Below are 16462 nucleotides of genomic sequence, written 5' to 3' on the forward strand. Positions count from 1 at the left end.
AGAAGAAACACAAGTCCCAATTCCTTCCTTCCGCTTCACAAAGATTTATGTTACAGAGCACATAAGGCCTAATGCCATTCTGCTTTTTCTTAACCCACCAGATTATGGCCAGGCCAGCTTTACACCTCCGCACTCTGTATTGAGCTTCTATTCCAATTACCATGACTAAATCCACAAAGGAATTTAGGCTTTGCAATAATTAACACAATGGTGTTCTGCCAACTTCCTAAGCTGACAATTTAGTAATGGAAAAGTAAGGGACCTAAATAAAAAACAGTCCTTAGCTTTACCAATCTAGTAATTTTAACATTTTCTGCTACTTGTAGCATAGAGAATAGGGAACAACAGACCTACTGCAATTGGAGCTTTCAGGTACTGAACCCTAGGATGGAGAGAATGGTAACTGTCACCTCAAATGAGTACAAAACCTCTCACTAGAAGTCAAACAACAGTGTAGAGAACCATCTTTCCTTAAATATTCCTTTAGTCAGTTTATTCATTTTACTAGTACAATCCACCTAACTGAAAACACAGCCTAGAGACATAAGCAACCGTGCTAAGCCTTGAAGGCATCCAGCTATGTGTAGAGAAGTTTTCAGCATTTTAGAATACCAGGTAATACTGCCAGAGTCTAGTATTTTTCTGATATCTTTTTTCCCCCCAACAGTCTGATCTCAAAGGCAATATCTGGTTTTCAGGACAACCCAACATTTGTATTTGGGTTTCCTACCTCTAATAGCAACATAGGATAAATATTGACATCATAAAAAGAGCTGAAGTCAGACAAAAGCTCATTGAGATACAATTGCTTTGGCAAACTCTTAGTTTGCTGCTCACAGCTTCACATAATCGTGACAGTTATCAGTTCTTCAGGGTGCAAAGAAAGTAATTATTTCAAGAGCTCAGGTACTACCATCAGCAGACTCAAGTTACTTGCAGCTATGCTGCCTCCACCTTTGTCCACCTTCACGTTGCTTAGCAGTGAGAAAAGGTGCTGCCAAAATGCCTGAGCCTACCAAGCCAGCTCCTGCTTCTACAAGAACTCAACTAATGCTGGCACTGAAACCTGAGAGAAGGGCTACAAGTAACGTAAGAACAGCAGAAAGGAGAGTTACGGCATCCATCAGCACAAGGTGTTGAAGCAGATCCATTATAAGACCAGTATCCTAATCAAGGCCATAGGCATCATGAACACTTGATGCACACAATGACATAATTGAATGTATCACTGGAAAAACACGCCATCTGGCACATCACAAGGAATCCCTGACCATCAGTTCCTGAGAGGTGGAGTTTCCCACTCCCTATGACCTTCCCAAGCATGCCATGTCTAAGGACATGAAGGCTATGTGACAAACACAGCAGCTCCAAGACCTAAAATGTGCTTTTGCCTTGGGGGTACTGATGAATGAAAGACTAGACACGAGCTGGCATTGTGTGCTTGCAGCCCAGAAAGCCAACCTTATCCTGGGCTACATCAAAAGAATCGTGATCAGCAGGTTAATGGAGGTGATTTTGCACCTCTACTCCACTCTGGTGCTTTTACCACACACTCTCAGGTCTTCGCAGGAGTTGTTTCTCTGAACTGGTTCTGAAGAGATTTTTGATGAGATAGAAGTGATAGGCTCATTATTCATGAAGAGTGTGAAAAGAGATAGAGAGCTGGCTACAAACCAAGCCCTATCAACTTGTAGGAAGTCACAAACTATTCTGACTTTGAATGCTATTAGAAGCAGCAGACAATTTGAGTCCGCTTTCCTATGATCCCTTCTATCATCAAAGAGAAGGGATCTCCAGGTCATCTTGTTCAACAGGAAAATCAACAGTAAATGTATCATTCCTGATAGACATTTGATAAGTCTGTCGTGACATTTGATCAGTCTGTTTCAAAAGGCGTCCAACAAGAAAGATATCCCAACTTATGCTGATACTCCAGTACTTAAGTTATCCTTACCATTAATTGTTTTTTTCTAGCTAGGACCAAATCGTCCTTTCCTGTAATTTAAGTGTGAAATGTAGCAGTTCAGGTGATTTAGATACACACAATCAAGCTCAAATTCCAAACACACACAACAAGTCAAAGCAGAACTAGAGCAGCCCAACTGCCAAGCTACACCTTTTTTATATTGTGCATACAGCACAGCAAGTTTGAGAGCCTGCAGGCAGGTAGCCATAGATATCAGTGAGGCTTAGCCAATAGATTATGCTAAAGAAAGCAATATGACTTAAAGAAAATACTATATTAAATTGGGACTCCAATCAAAAAACTCTTACAGATTTAGAAGTCACCTTATTCAAGAGTAGAGCTGAATTACTGCCATGGACCACACCACACATATTCTACTGCCCCAATCAGCTCAGTGGGCACAGTAAAGCTGTATCTCACCCTTATACTTCCAATCAGCTAGAAGTGGCCAGTCAAGCTTGTGGCTTGATGCTGTTGCAAGCACTGACTACAGCTACGAAGTTAGGCCTACACAGAGAGACAACAGATAAATTACACACAGCACAAACTGATTCCTGCAGAGAAGTTCAAAAGCTCTGAGACTGCAAGAGCCAGAACGGAAAACCCAGGGCATCAGAGTGTGATCAGCATCAATGTATATCTTAGCTAGAAACATTAAGGTTCTCAAGGTTTTATGAAACAAATTATGACACCAAAAATAGTCTTTAACAGGTATCATTGTTGATGATTCTCAGAGAGATGCAGACAGTAGCTGCCTCATGTTTTCTTTCCCTCCCACACATCAGTAGATAAATGTAAGGACCCAACCTGTAAGCTCAAGTGCAGTTGGTCAGAGAAGTATCATCACTACAAGAAAGTTATATGCCACAGAGAACTTGCAACTGAACTTTTGGATTTGAAAATCTTGGCACCCCAACTGCAGTATTACTGAAACTGGTAATTTTCAGACAATCGAAATACAGACAGTTGTAACTCTGAGGACATGTAAGTTACATAATTATGTTAAGAAAGGGAATAATATAGCAGGAGGAAGCTGTTAAGTGAGGTTTCTTTTTGTTTTGTTTTGTTTGTTTGTTTGTGATAGTAAATCATGTGGGCAATTTCTCTTCTGTAATATGATGTATCATCCTCAACAGGAAGTTCCTAAAGCAGAAAACTGATCTCCTTCTGTTCAACTCTCTTTATTCCTGAAGATCATAATTTCCCCAGAAATTCCTCACACTAGTAGCTTGGAGGCAAGGGAGGACTTGGTTTCTAGGACGTTCTTCAGCTTCCAAAGGTGAAGTTATAGCATGCTGCCAAAACACCCCACTGGATACTCTATACCCCACTTAGTCCTAGCCCACTAGGGAGAAAGGCTCAGGAAATCAGTGCTGAGCTTGTGTTTGTTTTGTCTTCTTGTTAACAGAAGTACATTTGTCATGTAGTCATTTATCATGTATTGCTTCAGCTAAGTGAAAATGAGAGCTCCTCCACCGTTTTTGTTTGCTATTTGTGTTCTCCACAGCACCGTTAATTTCAGAGCCAGCTCTTAGTCTGAAACACTGTATTCACGCTTTTCTTAGCTGGGGAAAGCCAAGCTGATGTTTGTGATGTTTAAGGCAACACAGGATGTTACAGTTGTGTTGCCAGTTAATTGCTCTGTTTTGCCTTATCTGTAGGCCAAAACTAATTTTTCAGCTAACAGAACTTGATCCTCGTTTAAGTGGCAAGTACAGCAATGAGAAGAGCAAAGTTGTTGTGGGTGACATTACTTAAAGGATTTTTAAAAATTTCCTAGTTCTCCTCCATCAGTACACCTTCACTACTGATCAGTGAACATCATTAATTACTGAAGAATCCAAAACTGCAGCCATGATTTTCACCAAAGGTTTTCTTCCTGAACAAATAAATTCTTCCATAAGGAAGATAGTCTACAGACATGATTCTAACATAAGACTTCCCTTCCATCTCCACTTCTGGTAGCCAGTGTAGTATGACCACACACATTTTTTCAAGATGCAGCGTATACTTAAGAAAATCAGGCCTTTTAATGGATCCCAATTCATGTAACAAAGGTCAGTGCCAACTAGAAAGGTGGAGAGAAAAGTCCTTGAAAATATTCTCAAACAGCAACAAAGAGTTGGAACAATATGACTATATATATACTTTGCACACTGGGTAAAGGAAGGAGCACCTGTGTCCATACCATAAACCTAAATTCACGGCAGCTGAAGTTACACAAAAGAAGACTTGAAGAGCAGAAATGAAAACATCACAGTCACATTCAGGGAGTTTTTAAGATACGTGAGAACTGGAAGCCAAAGGTAATATAATCTGAAATAGATATTCTATTTTGTATCACTCAAGTTTTTCACTTATTAGGTAGTTTCCTCTCTTTGAAAAATAAATATATGGAAAGGCAGATTTCCCTTCCTAGAAATTGTTTACTTCCTCAGAACTTTTACATTCTCTGCTTTTCGAATTCATTCTCCTATTAATAATAACAGCTCAAAAGACCCTTTTATGCCCTCAAGGCTGTTCAATTTTTCATGACCTTGATGCAATTACTGTTCAAAACAGAAATTCTCAATTCTAATCCTTAGACAAAGATCACTACAAGCAACAATAGACTAACGAAGCTTAAGAAAACTGAAGGATGAAGTCAGTGACTTGTGGTATCCTCTTTTTCTAAAATATCTTTGAAAGCTTTACATATATCAAAAACCAAAATTGAGACATTGAAAGAGAACTTTTCTCTACAGAATTTACACAGGATAGTTAATCACAGTTTTCTATTTTACTTCCTGAAAGAGAAGGTAGAGGTAAAAAATTGTCAAATTACAGCTTTGTACATAAAACCATCAAAAGTAGACATCAGATATATTTTAGCAGAAGTTTAATTATTACAAATTTAGTGTCCAAAACACATTAAACTGTTTCTCTGTTTGTGTTGCCTTGCCTTCTGCTATGAACCCACTGACTTAAAATTTAAGCTCATGTACATTTGATGCCTACAGTCATTAAACAAATTGCTCTTCCGAACATTAGAAAAGCGTTTAATGTTATTTTTTAGTCTTTGTATTCTGATGATTGACAGTTTTCTGAAGACTAGAGTTTGAAACCAGAGTACAATAATGGGGGGGAGGGGGATCACTAATAGTTCTATGTAGTGTCTGCAAAGCTTTTGGTTATTTATAATAAAACTAGCTAACGAGAGATGGTTGGCATGAACTAAAAACACATAAGTCAAGGACACAGGTCTAAACTGTCCCTAAGTTGAGTAGTTAAAACCATTTTAATAGTACTTTTAAAAAGAGAAATAGCATTGAAATATAAACAAAACAAACCTCTAAGCTGTTATGTGACCCACACCTAAAGAAGTCAACACACAAAATATTTTTATGATCCAATATTGAAACTTGCTGCCTTTGAAATGACTACACAATATCTCTATTTCCTGATTCCTCTTCTTCATGAAGCTAAGGTGACCCCTTACCTTGATTTTGATGGTGACATTTCAAACTTGCAGGTGTGTCTGATACAGACAGAACAGAAGGTTAGATGATGAAACACCAAAAAAAACATTGACCTTGATTTGCAAAATCTGGTTAGCATTTGTCGGATCCCAGTTTGAAATGCACAGCATAATTTGAAAGTAACTTCTGATGTTCATCAAGTTTTAAAAGGCAGAACTATTTATCTATCAGAACATCCCAAAAATATGGTGTGCGTATAAATATGTAAAGCCATTTCCAGTAATAAATATACTGTAAATAAGGTTAGCAGATTCATTCAAGATGCTGCCAACCTTTTCAGCACAGATCTTACTAATGATAGTAGGACTTAAATGCCTATGCAAATAATAATAATAATAATAATAATAATAATAATAATAATAATAATAATAATAATAATAATAATAATAATAAATAATTTATTTCAAGTGACACAAAATAGACACAAATGCAAAACTTTTTTCATCTTTTATTTAAATCTTTCCAATATTCTTCAAAACAAATTTACAGGCATTTTAGGCTGAATATAAAACTAGAATAGCAAAAAGCTGGATGCTAAGGCCTTTTCCCTGGCATTTTAAAAGCACACAAATTTACTGTAACTATTTTTAATGAATTCAGGGAGGATTCCTATCTTTGCCTTCAAAGGGAGAAAACAGATGAACAAAAGCTTCCAAAAATACCAGAAAATAATAATTTCATTTGTAAGCTTTATTTTGCTAAACTTATCTCTTCGAACAAACATTGAAATAAATTCTAAGTTCCTTTTTTAGAATGTATCTTTTTAAAGAATACTATATACACCCAGGTCTGAGGTAAGTCACAGAAGAACAACTACCTTAAAGTCATGACCTTGCTTATAAGTCTTACTCAGACTAGATTGTTACAAGCTCAAACTTGAATCACCATTTCAGTACTTGCAGCAGGAATTCTCATAATTCAGGCTTATGAGAAATAAGAAATTAGATTTCACAGTTTTGAAAACATAAGGGTAAAAATTTAAAATTGTATATTGTACTCCCAAAAATGGTAGGGGCCTCAGAGTATAGTTCCAAACTTATCCCTAAAAAAGTTCATTAAGAAAACTACTTGCTTTTGGGCAAAGAAAAGCTAAAAATCCTTTTAGCTCTTTAAAAAAGTCCTCAGTAAAAACTATCCACATGTCAACACTAGAGAAAATAAGTCCAAAATTCAAATGCAGTGGCTTCTTTTAAGAAGATTTAATTTACATGTATTATTATCTTGTTTTTACAATGTTAGGTATTGAGTGTAAAACTTTCAGAGCATTATCTGCAATTAGTTCAGAAAAACACACTTTTAATGAACATGAAGCGAAGCTGTTCCTAAATGCACTGGAAGATAAAGTCCATAGAAGTCTAACTACAATTTATACAATATGGAAGATGACAGGACTACATTAATTTGACAGGACTACCCACAAGAAAGCTTGCAATGTAATCAAGCCACTCCAAGCTTCCAGCTCAGGTGATAATTTGAAAATCAAGTAATGCACTGAGAAATGGACAATTTCCATAACAGATTTGCAGTCCTAATCCACGTGTATATAAAGCAAAACATACAAGATATCCCACCAACATTCTAATAGACAAAATTGCCTCAGTTAAAAAAAATTGTTACAAAACCAAAGGACAGCAACTAGAGAATTGTCAATGAATATAAAGACACAGCAGAGGTAGATCACTCAGTGTAAATAGCAGTTTCATAGATTGTTTGAGGTACTGACTTCAGAGTCAGACAACCAAGTTCCCCCTCCTACAATGGCCAGCTAAATTGAGTACCATAGCCTCTTCTTTTATGAAGTGTTAGACTTCCTACCAAGCTACCTACTGCCTGACCCCTATCCTCAGAATTGCATTATTCCATTGCTGGTGGAGGACTGCTAGAGTGAATTGCATTTCCATAACAGGTGGTCACATAACTGTCTAATTGAAACCATGGGCCAAACTTCTAACACTTCATCTAAAACGCTTATGAAGAGCCAAGACTCAACCATTTGCACCTCCCAAGAACTAAACACAACACAAAGAATTAAACCACAGAAGGAGATCAATTTGTTTTCAAATCTGCAAATTTCAATTGGAACTCCTAAGTGTCCATATGAAGACTAAAAAACAATTAAAAAAATTAAATCTGTGGGTTGCCCTGGCACACTGTGTATAGGTGAGACATCTGACTAGAATGCAAATGTGACCTTTCTTTTTGCTTTCTTAATAAAAAATGCACAAAAAAACCTGGATACTCAAACGTGAATTCTTCAAGGACCCGGCTCATGTTGCTTCAGGCTTGTTCCCCCTTCATTCTCATAAGCGTGTGTTGTAGCTTTTCCTCAGAGAACTGACTTCACATAATTTCTGAAGTCCGATTTGCAATTTTTTTTTGGTCCCCCATCAGGAATGCTATTGTTTAGGCCTCTTGGCAACACACAATTTACCTACAGTGTCTGAGCCCACAGTTTTAAGTAATGTGCATTCTGATTTATGCAAGATGCACCTCATGAGACCAGTCTATTTTTTTTTTCTTTGAAGCCACCGTGCTTGTCCTTACCCCAGAACAGGGGTCCTGTCTCCTCTTGCAACCCCCAAACTCTCAACACAACTGTAAACAATATCTGCTAAAATGTTCCCAGATACATTTCATCCATTCATAAGAAGCAGTACCCTTTTATTAAAAGAACACTTCCCAAGTTCATCTACAAAGCTACTATTTGCTTTTTCCTCAGACATCTTTTAAATTTTCACTTCTGCAACAGGAAATGAGGAAAACACTGGTATGATAGTCAAGCAGTGGTCAAAGCCATCTGTTTATAAACCTGCTCTTCAGTTTACCTTTACATCAGGTGTGTTCCATCTTTTATGTACAGAAACTATTGCAAAGTGAACTTGACCCCAATCCTTTCCCTGCATGGTGATCATCTAATATTGATAAAAACAATTACTTAAACACAAGAGTTTCTTTCAAATAGCAATTCAGACTACAGTCTTTTTATCCATTCATTAGGAAATAATTCATCTGCCATTTCTCTTCTGCTGGCTAATGACACAGAGAAATAATGCAATTACTATTACCTTGCTCACAAGAAAAGTACTGCCTCAAGCTGGAAGGCATCCTCGTACTGCTTCACTATAGTATGTGTTGAATACAACAGGTGCAGGCTTCCAAACAATTTTTGTAGATTTTGCTGTCCTGACAAAGTGTGTCCTGAATCTGGCCTTTGCTCAAGACCGTAAATCAGTCATCTCTGAATCAAATGTCACTGGCAAAAGTACATGAACGTGTAAATCTACAGCTATGCAAATAAGGAATTAAAAACCTCTCTCCTGTACTTGTTTAAAAGTAGAATGATAATCTGCAAGGCTCAGATTACATGATCCGTATCTGTAAAGTGACCCTTACAGAAGAGGTCTCTTAAAAGACTTGAATTTGCCTGATTATCTGCATGTATGTCAAAACAAAGCCTTTGGTTTGGTCTTTATTCTACTGTCAAACCTGCCAGCCTCTCTCTTCACTCTCACACAGTAGCACTTCATTTGATTAGCCTCTTTTACATTTTACTTATTCAAAATAAACCAGTCGATTGCATCAGTCATACTGAAATAATGATTTCCTCCAGATTCCTAACAAATACAGATTTTTCCAAAAGAAAAACAGTGCAATTACCATGAATTTGATTATCTGGGAGAATGTCATTGCTTAGAGTTCCCTAGAACTCTAAGCAATGACATTCATTAGAAATTCACTAGAAACTAAATTAAATTAAATTAAATTTGTGCTGGAAACCGCTGGCTTCTGTCATAATTTGCTTATTAAAATATGCAAACTGCATAACTGGCTAGAAGGAGCAGCGTGATGTACCTGATCAATATACGAATTAAATTATACATACTGAGTATATATGATGCAATGTATGCATTAGCACCCCTTTGGGTTTCTACTGCTTGCTTGTCTCTAAAATCTTTACTATTGTTTGTCTCTAAAATCTTACTATTAGTAGGAAAAAAACCCAGTGTTGATACCTAAATCAGACAATAACTCCTTAAGATTTTAAGAAGTGCAAAGCACCAAATCCACAAAAGTCAGTAGTGTGACCTCTATATTCAAAAGAGAATTATTTATTACATATTTCATCTAGCCCAATCACTAGAGCTTAGGATTGCCTCAAAAGCTACAGTCTGTTTGAAATTCAAACCTTCCACAGATGTCTCATGATGTTTAAAAACAGCAGCTGAAATACCAAGCCAAACCTTGGGCCATCTAATTCATTAACCCATTCCTTATGATGGCCCAGGATGACTGCTTCATCAGAGAGAGTAAAACATACTGTGCTAGAGATTCACTAAACAACCTTTCTGAACTACTACTCTTCATAATTCTCACCAATCAATAATCACCTCATACCAATTATTTACTCTCACTTATTTACCATAGTCCAAGGTACTAAAAAAGCTCATATTATCTGCTCAACAGAATGGAGAATTTGAAGTTCTCAAACAAATACGAAATTCAGTGAGAAACAGGCGTTCAGTATCTTACAAATGTCGTTTTGCACCTGCTTGAAAACTTGATGCCAATAATATCTTGATTTTAGATCACTTTTACTTTTACAAAAATGAAAATATTTTTGGTTTTATAACTGTGTCTCATTTTTTGTTACTAAGAGAAAATGAACATTCAAAACCAGAAAACATTCAAAGCATGCAGTTTAACAGCCTACCCCATGCTTTGTTCCATTGCCTGAATCACTACTTTTTCCTTGTGGTCACTTCAAATAGTGAAAATACTGCTGATATGCACAGAGACCCTCTGTAGTAACATGTAATTTCTGGTTCATACTTTTTTCAGACATCAGAATTGATCCAGATAACTGAATCATGGACAGACTCCCCACCCCACCATTTGCTAAAACTAAACTTTGAAAAATGTTAACTTTCAGGAAGTCAATCCCACTGATAAGATACACGGCTTTGTTACACTTGGTAGCACTCAAGGTGCGCTATGGTGCTGAAGCTTTACATTCAGGCTACAGTTAATTCAGAGTCCTCAGACAACATGGCATCATGTTCAAAAGAACACTCTATGGATGTCATGCTTCTGACATAGTTCTCCCCTCTTCTCAGCATGGACTACACCGCCCAACCCTAAGCCTCTTAGGAACTACCTTTCAGTCTTCCTGTAGTTGAACTGGGACATCACCTATTGACACTTCTCAGAAAAATAAAATAAAAATTCAGTAAGGAATCAGACCTGTCGCTCTTAAACTATTTGAAAAAACAAAAAGATCCTTCCACCTACTTTGACCTTCAGCCACAACTACTGATTTCTGATTAGCATAACTTGATCCTATAAACAAATGCAACCTTCAGAAATCAATGCATTTTACTGTTTTTACAAACATTGATGAATTTGACTTTCAGCTATGAGAGTTGCAGTTACTGATTCCATTTCCATTTGTTCTGATCACACATCCCTGCCTATTTTTTGGGTCCTGAAGAAGCAAAAGAATAAAACCACTATGCTTGCAGACAAATTTAATCAGCCACTGCTGTTAAACTAGGGATAGCTTTTAGTTACCCATAAAACAGTTCAGCTGTACACTGCTTTAACACTTGTACACAAAATGCAAGACAAGTTCTCTAAAAAGAAGTAAAGCTTTCATTATTCTATATCTCAGCATTATTTAAAAGCTATTTTCTGAAAAGGCTAATGAAAAAGTTTACTATATAATTTGATCATAGAAAAGATTGAGAGGAAGAATTTTTGCTTTTTCTGTCATTTTTATTTTTTCCCACCATCCTTTGAGACTCAGGATCTTCAGCATCACTTCTTAAAAAGGTGCACTATGCTACTCGAGTTACTTAAGGACACAGAACCACATCTGTGCTATTCAACCCCCTGATGGTGGTTGGTGAGGCTTTTAAGGGTGGATGAGTCAGAACACTATCTGTATTCAGTACAGAAAGTTGAAAAAAAATCAATCTATTTAGGGAAAGAAGTTAGAAATAACAGAAGAAAAGGGTCCGCCTTTGGAATTTCCTACTTTACAGCAGCATTAGCTATGACGTATCACTCTTATGGAACAATACACCTGAACAGAAAAATACATTTCATGCTTTAAAAACACTGAAAGCAGGAATAGATCTAAAAGTTGGTCATCCAGCATGCCTTTACTCAAAGATAATGTGCTGCCCTTTTAAGTACTTACTTCTCTCCTTTTTCCCCTCCCATACATGAAGTTTTCCATTACATCAGTGCCTTCAAAAGTCTTTTTTGCTTTTGTTTTAGCCCTAGAATGTTAAGAAGCTTCATAATTTCAGAAAGGCCAGCTTTTGTCAAAACATTTTCATGTTTGCCTGACTATTTGAAGAAAAATGAACACAGAGTATCTATGGTACAGTCATCCTTTAAATAGGAAGTTAGACACTACATACAATAGTAGAAAAAGAAAAGTCGAACTGGCAGTACTAACATGCTTAATGTAATATGAAATAATGACATGGGAAAGGATCGATATCACAGCAGTAGGACACAATACCAAAGTATACATTTACAAAATTCTAGTTTACAAACAAGCAGAAATTGACAACTTCTATTTCTGTGTTTGTGCAGACAGCTTCACTGGAGCAGAAATACTGTTCCAACGTCACACGTGACGGATGCAGTTTGTGCAACCTCATAATTGATGCATTATATTCAATACCTGATCCTTGTGGTACAGAAGTGACATTCAACCATTCCACAGTGTAACATCATACAGTGTACCCTAATTCGATACCTGAGTGTCTTCCCTGGGCACATACCATCTGTATTCTTGCTCACAGGTTGGTTGTATATGTAAGTATGAGAATAGTCCATAGGTTGTGGGTAGATAAAGGTTACTGCGCTCCACACACCCCATGGCTGGCTGATGCTTATCACTGTGTGCTTAAAGCTAATTATTTTAAACAAACAACGTACCAAAAAAGCTGTTACACTTGATTCTACCTTCTTTGGTCATCCTGGTCTCTTATTTCTATTACTGTTTGCACCTGCTCCTATGATACTGCATTTAAGGATTCATCTGCCTGCTTTTGCTTTGTTAGTATCCCGTTTTATAGTGACACATGGACCCAGAGTCACCTTCTAAGGTCATCTGTCAAAAAAATTATTTGAAGTGACTGTAATTTTAAAGCATGACAGCTGATGTTATTTACATCTCTGCTGACCAAGAGAGAGCCTGACTTTGCATAACCTAAAGGCTTTCAAATAATGTATAATCATCTCTTGATAGAAACCGTGGCTCCACTGAAACCTGTAAAACTTCTAGACTTCAACAGGAACTCAATATTACCATTTCTAGTGCAAAAATACCCAATTTGTCTTATGTCATATTATTGTCAAGGTCTTCTTGTAAACCTTCTGTTTATAACTACAATTCACCACGATACGACAAACGTCCCTCTCACTGCATGCCCCCTTGAATTCTACATCACTGACCCAATTCTAGGCCTTTTATACCTTACATCATGTGGAATTAGTTCATACTGGATACGCTCATTACTTAGTTCTGTTTCTTACCTCTAACTCATTTAAATTCTTCCTCTGCACCAGATTCTATTGCAGCACCTCCATGTCCATTACTGACAGTCACCGATTTGATTTACAAATAGCTCTGAGGGGATCAGATGTTGTCAAAGAGACAGTAAGGAAAGAGAGGGAAGCTGGGAACTGATATGAGAAAAACAACAAAAGGAGAAAAGCAGAATGGAAAGAGTACAGAATATTGGTTTAAACAATAGAGACTAATAGGATGCACCTAATGGGTGCATACTGTTTAGTGATTAGTCATAGCTAGTCCTCACTTGTTTTCATAACACCTTAAATTCGTCATACTGAGATTATATCCACCTTGAACTACAAGATCCTTCACTTTTTGCACATTGCTTTATTCACGTTTTTTATTGTTGTAACAAAAGCTGTCTATCTCTTTGTTTAAGGCTTACCAACATCTTAAATACTAGCTCTGCTTGTTTATAATTTTCATCATAATAACAGGCTCAATCATAAATATTCATATAGTAACACACTGCAAATGCACATTCCACTTTATAAAACACAGATAAAGGCAGTTCTCTAAACCACCTACTGTGTGACCCCTACACAGAGGTATAGAAAAAGAAGTTAGGATGTGCATTTGCCAAAAATCAAAATCCTGGAATGATTCAAGTAAGTTGGAGCTCTCCTAATAGAAAAAATGCATAGTAGCAATCCAATTATATACTGCAATGTCTCATTTGGGGGATTGTTGCTGAACAAGCTTGTTCAAGTGCCTTTGCAGGATATATACAGAAACAACACACTGGAATTTGGCTCCTAGTTACACAGCACTGGTTACTAATTTAACTATAAAGATACCAGACTTCAAATTCTTGATTTTATGCCCACTCAACTGTCCAAACAAATGGCTCATTTCAGTGTGATTTAAAAATCCACATAATTGTTAAAGAAGACTTAAGACCAAAATATCATCTCATTTTCTATAGATGCAAGGTGAATCAGAAAATTTGTTTCAGTTGTCAGAATAATTTAATGCATTTCAGCACTAGCTAATTCTGAAATTGCATTACTGCATAAGAATACAGTTGGTAATCTGGAAAATGCTAATTTTAATAGAAACGTTAGTCCAGAGGGATTGCGGTTTTATTGACCTAGGTCTAACTAGAGTTTTCACCTCTAGAGCAGATGTGTTGTGATTAATAACTATTCAGAACAATTAATTTTGCACTGAAAATCTACAGCACTAACATACAGTGCCTATTAGAAGACCCCTCCCATTACATTTGTCTTAGTGTTTTTATTTTCTCTACCTTCAATAGACTATGTCAGAATCACTGATTGTTCAATAAAAGTTTAACCGTCTTGTGCTATTAATGTGCTGGTGCTCCATGTGGAGTGCTCGTTTCCTTCCTTTTACTGAACGCCAAACGGAGGGACACAATGGGTGTGTTGTGCTCTGTCTAGCACGGTACGTGCGATATCTTTAAAAAGGAGGTGTGAGCCAGCTATAATACCACTACTCTTAACAGCACAAGTACCACAAACTAATCAGCCACGGCACTGGGGCATGCAGTCCATTGAAAGCTGGTGAAAAAGCTGTTTTTTATTATGACCTACATACTGCACAGCAGCAGTTGGACAATTTAAATGTAACGCTGAGGCTGAACACAATGCATGGAAATCCACTAATGATGAACTCAGCAATGTACAGCTTTTCGAACGTGCTCACGAGTTCTATGATATTTTATTTCACCCATGCTATCCTGATGGTAAAAAGCACAATGAGAATCCAAAAAAAAAAAAAAAATAATCCTTGCCTTTTAGTGTAGGCATAAAATTGTATCAACTATTGGAAATATCCTTCTGAATCAGCAACCATATGGAACACACCATATCGAAACACTTAAGGAAAACGCAGTCAGATCAATGAATTCAGCAACCACTCTGAACCAGCCACTGACCAAAGCCAACCTTTCAACGCACAGATACCTAGAGGAGCATATTTCTCGCAGGAAGTTGCGCTCAGCTGTGTCTCACAGAACCGCACTCAGGCGTACCTCTCTCCCCGCAGCCGAGGCGCACAGCGGCTCCCTGTTGTGGAGGAGTCCAGCAGCAGCAGCTCCCACGCCAACCTGCCGAGGCGCAGCCAGGAGCCCGCAGCGGGAGCCCGGCCGAGCCCTCGCACACCTGCTCCTCAGCAGCACCCGCGCCCCGGCGCCAGCCGCGCACCAGAGCGGCGGGAGGAAGGGCGACACCCTTCTCCTGGATCCCAGGCTCCCGCTCGGAGCAGCAGCTAGCGAGCTGCCGAGACAGCACTGCAGAGGAACCTTGCCTTTACAAGACAAAACCCCGATCCGCTGCCTGACAGCAGATATGCAGCATTATCGCCCCGCATTCCACCTCCTCCGAGCAGCGGCGGGAGCGGCAGCAGCGAGCCTGTCAAAATGGCAGCTCGCGGACCCGCTGGGGCGCCGGAATTACTCACTTATATGCCCGCTTCTGCTGTGTCCCCCGACGGGATTTTTGTTTATTCCCCGGTACAGCACAGCATAATATGTCACATTGTTTCCCATAAGCAAAATGGCTGGTCCCCTCGGCACCGCCGCAGAGCGCTCATTGGGCTCCCCCGGCTTGCCGGAGCCATGGCAACAGCCAACAGCCGCCCGGCCCGGCCCTGCCCGGCCCTGCCCGGCTCGGCCCTGCCCGGCTCGGCCCTGCCCGGCTCGGCGACCCGGCACCGCGCCCGCCCAGGGGCCGCCGCGCCCCGGCCCCCGCCGCGGCCCGACCCCCCCCGCGGCTGCGGGTCGTGCGGCACCGGGCACGGTGGGCACAGCGAAAAGGCCGGAGCAGCGATGGAGCACCGCTGCGAGCGACCCGGCCCGGAGGTTGCAAATTACCGTGAGAACGCCTTCAGTGAAGCTCTTCGGATGCACCAAATTTAGGCGCCGAAATTATTTGACAGGGCACAGCACTCAGGGTAAATGATCGTCTTTATTTAGGAAGTAACCATCAGGGATAACCATTATACAACAGTCAGCTGGTTTTCCAACAACAAAGCACAAGCCCCCACTCGTTTACAAAAAGCTAACTCCTGACATTATCACAGTTCCTAGTGTTTATAAACACATTGCTTAATTTTAGTAGGTTAAAGGTTGCTGTTTATTAGATGACTTTCAAAGATTGTGCATTGCAATCACCATGTAAACCCATTTTATCCTATTTAGAATAATGCATTTATTCATTTCAACTACAACTAGGAAGAAAAGGAGATATTTGTGAGCAATTTAAAACTGCTTATAAAACACTCCTAAACAGCTGTCATTAGCCTGTATCTCAACTGCCAGGAGTCAGAAATAAAAGCTAGAAAGCACATGCAGCACTCTTCAACCTAAAGTTCTCAGAAAATCATTTAGAAGCATTAAATATATCTAACCAAGCATACTGCATT

The 16462-nt window shown here is 38.7% G+C and overlaps 1 protein-coding gene across 1 annotated transcript in view; it reads right to left on the reverse strand.

The window, feature by feature from the left end:
* Positions 1 to 15649, reverse strand: part of SORBS2 (sorbin and SH3 domain containing 2) — a 156107-nt gene extending 140458 nt beyond the window's left edge. The window contains exon 1 of the mRNA XM_064652664.1: positions 15500 to 15649. The gene's annotated coding sequence lies outside the window, so the exon portion shown is untranslated. The remainder of the gene's footprint in view (positions 1 to 15499) is intronic.
* Positions 15650 to 16462: the final 813 nt, after the last annotated feature.

Source organism: Pseudopipra pipra, chromosome 4, assembly GCF_036250125.1.
Source record: "Pseudopipra pipra isolate bDixPip1 chromosome 4, bDixPip1.hap1, whole genome shotgun sequence".
Lineage (NCBI taxonomy): Eukaryota > Metazoa > Chordata > Aves > Passeriformes > Pipridae > Pseudopipra > Pseudopipra pipra.